This window comes from Sus scrofa, chromosome 13 (genome assembly GCF_000003025.6).
Source record: "Sus scrofa isolate TJ Tabasco breed Duroc chromosome 13, Sscrofa11.1, whole genome shotgun sequence".
Lineage (NCBI taxonomy): Eukaryota > Metazoa > Chordata > Mammalia > Artiodactyla > Suidae > Sus > Sus scrofa.
In genome coordinates this window covers 35,175,868-35,185,303 of record NC_010455.5, presented here as the reverse complement: position 1 = coordinate 35,185,303, position 9,436 = coordinate 35,175,868, and the positions used below count along the sequence as shown (strand labels likewise).

The window sequence follows — 9,436 nt, the reverse complement described above, 5'->3', positions numbered from 1 at the left end:
AGGGTGTGTGCTTAAAACTTAACTGATGTGGGTACAATATTTTGAAAACTAGTAGAATACAGAGCTGCTAAAGTTCCCATTGTGTCTCAGTAGGTTAAGAACCCAACTGGTATCCATGAGAATGTGAGTTTGATCCCTGGCCTTTCTCAGTGGGTTAAAAATCTGGCATTGTTGCAAGTTTTGGTGTAGGTTGCAGAGGTGGCTCAGATCCAGTGGTGCTGTGGCTTTGGAGTAGGCCAGCAGCTGCAGCTCCAATTCGACCCCTAGCCTGGGAACTTCCATATGCTACAGATGTGGCCCTCAACAAAAAAAGACCAAAAAAAAAAAAAAAAAAAAAGAGTGTTTATGGTTATGGCCTTGGATTCTTAGGACCCAGCAAGATGTGTGGCTTTAACACCATTTTACAGAAATAAGGAAACTGAGGCCCAGATAAATACAGAGTGCCATTAAATGAGGTCTCATAAGGAAGCAGTGACTAAATCTGGACTTGAACCTCAAGCTTTCTGCCTCTAAATATGCTGTTGTTTGTTTTTTTGTTTTTTCCCTTGCAACACAGCATAGGAGAGAGGAATGCCTGGTGGGGGGAATTGCTGGAGCCTGGACATGGAGGTAGAACCAGGCAGGTGTCGAGGGGACATGTGGCAGAGGCCTGTGCTCCCAGGGCAGCAGGCCCAGCAAGTGAACCAGGCCTCAGTGGAGAGTGGCATGGTGTTGAGCATGACTCTTTGGTGGTGATCACTTGATCCCTTCATGATTAGCTAAAAGGCGTCATGCTGTGACTTGCTTCTCTTTAGCTAATTGAAGGGAGCTGGCTGGTCATTGGCAGTGGAGGGCTGACTGCTGACAGCAGGGCCTGGAGCTTTAAGTTCTTCTTGGGTTAAAAGGGACCCACATCCTGGCTAAGGGCTCTATGGATCCACAGAGTCCAGGCCTGGTCATCATATTCTCATTCAGAACAAGTGCCTGAGTTGACACTCACCACAGAGAGCAGGCTCACTTGGAAATGTAGGCTAGGCTTCAGGAAATAGGGGATTCATAGAGAATGATCAAACACTGACCTATTGGTCAGTGAGGATAGGGCGTCATAATTGCCACACACATACACCCCCACCCCAATGAGCCAGTAGGAAGTGCAGACTGAATTGGAATGGCTGGGATACCTCAAGAGTATGCCACCTTCAGTCTTGGATGTTGCCAGCTGACATACTAGCCATCCTCTTGTCAACCTGCTGCCTCTCAGAAAAAGGGCCAGACCCATGGTGAACGAAACAGGCACATCTCTGTTTTTTAGGGGACTGATGTTTGTGGGTTATATGAGAGTGGCAGAATCTCCCAAGATGACCAACACATACAGACACAAATTATAAACACCAATTGTGAAGGAAACAATTGGAAAAGAGAGAGAATCTGTTTAGAGTAGACAGGGAAGGCTTCTCCAAGGAGACCTTAAACAGATACTGGAACAATGAGATGGTACCAATTATATGAAGGTTGATGTAGGAGGTGGGATGGAGAGTATGCCAGGTGGTGGGACAGCATGTGCATGAGTCCTGAGATGGAAAGGACCTTGGCATACTTATAGTATGGAAAGGAGACAGGTACAGTTAAGCTGCAACAAGGTGAGTGGTGCATGGTGTTTGTAGGGTGGTCAGGGCCAGTATCACCCACAAGCCAAAGTAGATCTTTTGATTCTTTCAAAGTGCAATGGGAAGCCCTGGGAGGCTTTAAGGCAGGGGTGTGCCATAACCAGAAATCAGTTTTCTCTGTGCTTCTCTGCAGCTGCCTCTTCTGTGATTAACAGCTGCCCAAATTTCTAAGCAGCAGAGAAGTTGAGGAGCTAGCACGCCTGGCTTGTGGTCTAGCTCTGCCTCTCACTGAGTGACCTGGATACTCCCAGTTTGCTCTTTGTCCATAGAGAATGTCATGACTTACCCTGGGGGATATTGCAAGGGGTAAAGAAGATGTCCTGCATGTGCACACATGCCTACACCCACACAGGGCCCTGCATAAGGCAGACTCTTAAATGGTAGTTTTCAACTGTTTCAACTTGTGGCTCTGCTCTTCCTCTTCCTTAGAGGTCATGAAAGTGAGCAGTGGAGAGAGGCTGGAGTTAATGAGGGAGCTTGCTTCTGTGTCAGTTTTTAAATATTTGAATAGATGGAAAGATATAGCACATGTCCTGGTTGGGAAAATGAACTATTATAGAATAGTTGATCTGTTTAAATTAATTCATAGGTTTAATGTAACTCCATGCAAAATCCCATTTTCTTTGGAACTAAAAATATCAGTGACAACACAACATTGTAAATCAACTATACTTTAATAAAATAAATTTTTAAAAATATCAGCAACAACAGCTGACATTTACTGAGTATACACTATGTGCCAAGCTTTGAGCTTGTGAGGCAAGTGTTACTCTAATCCCCATTTTATAGACAAAGACCCTAAGGCCTAGAAGGGATACGCATTTCCAAGGTTATTGGGCTGGTGAGTACTGAATCTGGATGATCCCATCTCCAGCATTCTTAATGCCTGTACGATTATCCTAGAATGTATATGGACTTAAACTGGTCTGAATATCAAGTGATATTCTGAATAAAATAAAAATCCATTAGGGGAATATCTAGACCTACCAGATGTGAGAACCTATTTTAAAGAACTAATATTTAGATCCACATGGTATTTGTTCAAACCAAAATCTGTGAAAGGAAATGGAAAATTCAGAAATAGACCAACCAAAATCAAAAGTCTAGCATAAAAGATTTTAATAAGCAAAGGATAAGGAAAGAATTATTTAATAAATGGCGACTCCATAAGCAAAAAAAAAAAAAAAATTGGTGATGGCGGTAGTTAGTTAAATCCATATTTGATACCACATGGCAAAATAAACTTATCATGGATAATTGCCAAATAATTAAATATAAAATTAAATTGTGCAAGAGTTTCTGCTGTAGTGCAATGGGATTGGTGGCATCTTGGGAGCCCTAGGACACAGGTTCAATCCCAGGGCTGGCACAGTGGGTTAAGGATCCAGTGTTGCTGCAGCTGTGGCTTAGGTTGCAACTGGGGCTTGGATCTGATCCTTGGCCCTGGAACTCCAAATGCCAGGAGTGGTCAAAAAAGACTAAGTAAATAAATAAAATTGTAGAAAATCAGTGGAAAAATACACTATCAGATGGGTGGAAGAAAGCTCGCTTCATCAGCATTGGAGCAATTAAAAAAATCACAAGAGACTAGCATGACAGATTGAATAAAACAAAAAAAGAACAATGGACTGTCACTTTGGATCACTGACAACATAGGAACAATATAACATAAAAAAATGCTTATTCGAAGTTAGAAGAGGTTCAAGTCCCCAAAAGATGAATAGACATGAACAGATCATTTATAGAAGGGAAATACAGATAGTAAATGCAGGGATAAACATTTACTGAGAAATACTGAAGTAACCTTGAACTACCAACAGACACTGCTAAAATAGGGGAGAAAAAAGATGGTACCCAAGGCTTAGAAATGTGTATTAAACTCTTTACACTTGTTCCTGGGAGGTGGAGAATGAGTAGGGCAGCAGCTCTTTGGTAAGTCCTCTGGCACTGTGGGGCAAGCCCACCTCGCCCTTCCTTGCTTAGCCTTTCATCTGGGTATTTAACTGCCAGGAATCTATCCCAAAGGCAGAACTAAGGGATGTGTTAGTAAACAATTGTAAGGAACCAAAATAGGCAATGGTAGGAGACTGACTGAATGGATGAAGATATCTGCACACATTAAAAATGCATCATGTGAACAAAAGAAAAATGTTAGTGATGGTAGCAAACACAAAAGACAATGTGTGGTTGCTACTATGTAAAGACGTGTAGGTGGGTGGAAGGTTTAATGTGTGAAAAGTTTCATGTATTATGGATACTACTTTACTCTTTTTGCATTTTTCTTCCTCCCTGGCTGTCATATTGTCTTTTCAGGGGCAGTTAAAATATCCAGCCAGCAGCGTGCCTGTGAGCAACTCTGTAAAGTGGGGTATTATTTCCCAGCGCAGACTTGAACCGCATTTGGCACCCCTGAATTCCTTGCGGTGGGGATGACTCCTCCACCTTGAAAGGCAGCAGTGATCAGCGCCCATCGGAGCCCTCCTCTCAGGACCGGGAGTCCGAGCACTCCCAGGTCTCCGAGGCTCGGGCACTTCCTTCTCTCTTCCAGAGCAGGTGGGGACGGGCGAGTGTCCCACCAGCACCTGTGTTCGGTGGGTAAGGGGCGAACGAGCTCGGAGAAGTAAACCGCAAGTGGGCACCTCGGGTTGCGGGGCCGGTTCATAGTCACTAAGGAGCTACTGTCTCGACCCCGGGGCCCTGCTCTCCCGCCCGATTTAGACAGCCGTCTCTTGCCACCTCGCCAGGGCCCCGAGCGGCAGGAAAACTCGGATTTACAGGGCGCCTCCTGCGGAAGCCTAGAAATACCGGGTGCGCCGCGGGGCTCCGGTCTGACTTCGCAGTCAGGGGGCAGTTAGGTGCCCTCCCAGGTCTCAAGGGTGCGCCAGATCCCGGACGTGGGCCAGGCGGGCGGACGCAGCCTTCTCCCGCGGCGACACGCGCCTAACTGGGCTCAGGCCGCCGCTCGGTGCGTTCCTGCGCTAATGCCATCTTGCCAGAGGCTGTCACGTGCGGACGACAGCATCGCGCTTCGCCCCGGCCCGAACGCCAAAACCGACATCGGGACGCCACCTGGTTCCCGGGGTTCCATCCAACCCGAGGTGAGGTGAGGGGGCCCTTCCCTCGTGGGTCCGAGCAGGGGCAGCGTGGGCGCTGGGTCCTGGGAGGCGCGTTTCTCCGTCGGGGCCCCAACGCGCCGGGCTGTAGCGCCGTCGGGGGCGGGAGGCGCCACCGCGTGCCCTGTGCCACGGCCCAGGGGGTGTCCAGGGCAAGTTGTGGGCTGGAGCATGCCGGGCGGCGGCGGCGGGTGGCTCTGGACCCCCAGGACTTAAGTCTGCAGTCGCCTCGCCTCCGGCACAGGTCCCGCGGGGCGGGCAGACGCGCGGGAGGGCTTGGAGAGGCCGGGCCGGGGGGCGCCACACGCGCGGCGCGAGGGGCGCCGGCTGCCGGGAGGAGCGCGGATGGTGGGGGGGGCGCGGGCGCATGCGCCCTGCGCCCGTGCCATATTGGAATGAGTCGGAGTGCGGAGCGCCGCGGCCGCCGCCTCCGCCGGAGCGCGGGTGGAGGGGGGCGGGGAGAGCTGCCTGCCGCCCCGCTCCGCGGAGCCCAGCAGGAAGGAGGGCGCGAGCGGGCGAGCGCAGGCGGCGCGAACGGAAAAAGCGTCCGCGCGGGCGAACGAAAAGAAGGAAAGAAAGAAAGAAAACGAGCGCGAGAGGGGAAAAGCGAGCTATTGAGAGAGCGAGCGCGCGAAAACTCCCGGCAGGTAAAAAAGCGGGGCTGCCGGCTGGGCCTTCCCGCGCGGCGGCCTGAAGGGGCGGCGGCGGCGCGGGGACTGGGGACTGCCTGCTGGCCCCTTCTAGGCGGCCGCGCAACTTTGCCAACGAAAATCCGCCGGGAGCCGGCGGCCGGCGGGCGCGCGGGCTGAGGCGCCAACGGGCGGCGGCGGCACGTTGGGGGCGGGGGCGGGGCGGGGGGAGCGCGACGCCCGCGCGCGGCCTGGCGCGCCCCCGAGGCCCCGCGCGCTGGCCGGCCGGGAGGCAGGAGCGCGCCTGGGCGCCTCGCCGCGGTAGCGAGACGCGGCCGGCCGTCTCAAGCCGGCAGCAGGGCGCACGGCAGCCCCCGGGCGTGAAAGGAAAGTGGCCAGTCGGCCGCACCGGGGGCGCCCAAGTTCCCTGGCGCGCTGGGCCCGCCGCGCGCCCCTCCCCGCGCGTCCCACGCTCCCGCCCGCCGAGCCCCCGCGGACCCGCCCCCCGGGCTCGCTCCGGGGCCGGGACGCGAACCCGCAGCAGGACTCGGGGGCGCGCCGCCCGCGCAGCGGTCCGAACTTCACAGGGCCAAGGCGGCCACGGCGCAGAGGTGAAGCGTCTAGCGGCCGCCGCAACCGGTTGCTTCGGCCAGCGTGGTGGAGTGCGCCGGGCCTCCCCTGCGCGGCGCGAGCTGGCCGTGGGCTCGCCAGGAACCCGCCCCCGGCCCCAGCTGGACCTGCCGCTCCGGAGGTCCGTGACCGTTTCGATTTCTGTCCTTAAAGTCTGGTTTTGGACCTTGAAGGAAGCTGTAGAGAGGCGAGCAGAGTGTTCTGAAAAGCCAGGCCTGCTTTGTGGGAAGTAGAAACGCCTTGTGAGAACAGAGATAAATTCCCGCGGAAAGGATGCAATGTTAAGTTTTTCACAAGATGTCAGCTGCTCCCTGGGGTCTGAAACTGAGCCGTAAAGCACAGGTCACCTGCACCGTCTTCTTATGCGTTGGGAGTGGTGTAGCACACCCTTATCAGGGACAGGTTTTTTAATTTAGTGGGGGTTTTTCCCAGCGGGTTACTCAAAGCCATGCGGGTGGACCGCAGCGAGCGAGGTTTCCTGAGTCCTACTTAGAAGTAATATAGTCTTGAGAGCCAAGAAACATCAAAGAGATTTGAAGGGAAATAAGATGAATTTTATCAATCCCTGCTTGTACTTTCTCCTCTGGAACCACATTTTTAAGATGTCACACTTTATTGCCTTGCAAGTAAAATGCCTGAAAATGTAGTTGTTCATTGGTCTACTGTCTTGAGAAGAGCAGAAAATGAGTGTCTTCTTGTGTACGTTTTGGGGCCTTTTGGCCTGGTTTTTTGAGGGGTATGTTGAATCTTTCTAGGCCACAGGTAGATTTCAGAGTTGAGATTTGTTTATAATGTCAGAGAACTAACGGCCTGGTGGAAACGGGAGTGGCCCAAGATCAGGAAACAGTTCTGTAACTACTGTTGTCATTGACTAGCTGCCTTATCTCAGGTATGGAGTATGTTTCTTCCCCTTTATAGATTTGATTTTTCTTATTGCACAATTGGAGGATGAATAGGTCATCATTCTGCATGCTTTCAGTTCTAAAATTTGGTGACTGTTTAAAGTTAAAATTTAAAAAATCTTGGTCTATACTTTGAAAGATTCTGCATAAAAGTGCTCACAATGTGCATCTTTATTAAAATACATTTGAAAAAATATTTTGGAAACTCTAGAGTGATTTTTATGTAATTTACTATTTGGAAAGATAGTTCAAATGTATTTAAGTATTTTTTGAGATACATATATTTATATATGGATATATATTGATTGATTTACTAAGGTCTAACAGTTCTTATGGTTTTTTACTATCTAGAATAACTAAAAATTCTGACCTGGGAATTTTTAGTCAGAAGATGACTTTTTAGTTGAGGCAGTGCTTTGCAGGTTTGGATGTGTGGTTGTTGGCATGGTGGTGGACATGGGCCTGGTATTAATTTGTTATTTCCCATTTTTTTGAATACAGGTATATTAGCAGACAGTAGGTTTGAAGGATGAATCATGAACTTTCCCAACAAATCAAATTTAGGGTGTCAGTAGATGAATCAGTTCCTTAAAGCTTAGAAGTTGCTGAGAAAATTAAATGAAAATTGATATTTAAAAAATTCAGTGAAGTAAAAAATGTGGGCATAATGCTTTAATAACATTTTTTTTGTTGTTGTTGTTTTTTTGTTTTTTTGTTTTTTTGCCATTTCTTGGGCCGCTTCCTCGGCATATGGGAGGAATGATTAGTTCCCAGGCTAGGGGTCTAATCAGAGCTGTAGCTGCCAGCATATGTCAGAGCCATAGCAACGCGGGTTTGGAGCCATGTCTGCGACCTACACCACAGCTCACGGCAACACTGGATCCTTAACCCACTGAGCAAGGCCAGGGATCGAACCTGCAACCTCATGGTTCCTAGTTGCATTTGTTAACCACTGTGCCACAGTGGGAATTCCCAGCTTTAATAACCTTTTAAATGAAAGCATTTAACTTGATTTATATATACAGAATACTTGCCTGGTTTATCACGTCATTAAGATTCTAGCGATGTGGAGTTCCCTGATGACTCAACGGGTTAAGGATCTGTTGTTATCTCTGCTGTGGCTTGGGTGGCTGCTCTGGTGAGGATTCCATCCCTGGCCTGGGAACTTCCACATGCAGCAGACATGGCCAAAACAAAAACAAGAGGGAACTGTATCTAATCACGTGTGATGGAACATGATGGAATATAATGTGAAAAAAAGAATGTATATAAATATATAACTGGGTCACTTTGCTGTACAGCAGAAATTGACAGAACATTGTAAATCAACTATAATAAAAAAATTTAAAAAAAGCAAAAAAATCTTGGGAGTTCCCATTATGGCTCAGTGGGTTAAGACCCTGACTACTATTCATGAGGGTGTGGGTTCAACCCCTGGCCCCACTCAGTGGGTTAAGGATCCGTTGTTGCTGTGGCATAGGCTGGCAGCTGCAGCTCTGATTGGACCCCTAACCTGGGAACTTCCATGCGCACAAGTGCAGCCTTAAAAAGAAAAGAAAAGAAAAAAAAAAAAAGAGAGACAAAAAACTCTAGCAATGATAACAAAAACAAAAGGTAACTAAAATTATGTCAGTTTTTTTAAAAAAATTTCAACATGATTAAGATACCTTTTTTGTTAGATCTCTAGGAAGTTAGGGTTTTTGTTTTGTTTTGCTTTGCTTTTTCAATAAAAAATTATAGTTGATTTACAGTGTTGTACCAATTTTCTGCTGTACAGCAAAGTGACCCAGGGAGGTTAGTTGTTTTTTTTTTTTATATTCCCCACTGAATCAAGTACTTCAGCAATTTTCTTGTCCTTTCCTAATGCTTTTAAATATATTCTTGTACGCTTTATTATTTCCACTGCTGAAGGAGAGGAGTTAGAAGTTGTAAAAATGAATTCTCATTCTCACAAAGGCCTGTGGTTTTACTGCAAGGCCATTTGTGTGATAGAAAGTTGGGAACTGTCTAAGGTCTGTGGTGGGGATGTATGGGGTATAGTCCACAAAGTTAAGAGATTTTTCTTTTTTGATTTTTTTGGGCTGTGCCTTAGATATGTGGAAGTTCCCAGGCTAGGGACTGAATCCTCACCAGCATAGTGGCCGGAGCCACAGCAGTGACAATACCAGATCCTTTACCCACTAAACCACCAGGGAAGTCCCAGAGATTTTCTTTTGTGAAATAATTCTCTTTCTATGACTCAGTCAGCTGACCAAAAACTAAGCTGTATTTGGTCACTCTACTCCAAGATTCATAGCATCATTAGTGAAGAAAGTAATTGATCAGTTAGTTATTATTGATCCACCATTGTTTCTTCTTTCTTTTCTTTCTTCCTTGATAGCCCTTTTTTAGATTTCTTAGCTTTTTCATTATCATATGTTTAACTTAAAATTTGTTAGGTTTTTTTTGTTTTTTTTTTTGTTTTTTTGTTTTTTTTTTGGTCTTTTTGCCTTTTCTAGGGCCGCTCTTGTGGCATA

General features: G+C 47.9%; 1 protein-coding gene across 4 annotated transcripts in view; it reads left to right on the top strand.

Annotated features, from left to right (window-relative positions):
* The window catches only part of SFMBT1 (Scm-like with four mbt domains 1), a 160,448-nt gene continuing 155,241 nt past the window's right edge, over positions 4,230 to 9,436 (top strand). The window contains exon 1 of one of the 4 annotated variants that reach the window (XM_021068955.1): positions 4,230 to 4,744. The gene's annotated coding sequence lies outside the window, so the exon portion shown is untranslated. Of the gene's footprint in view, positions 4,745 to 5,180; positions 5,407 to 5,946; positions 6,140 to 9,436 lie in introns of those variants that run through there. The other 3 variants (XM_021068953.1, XM_021068952.1, XM_021068954.1) reach the window with 3 other exon arrangements.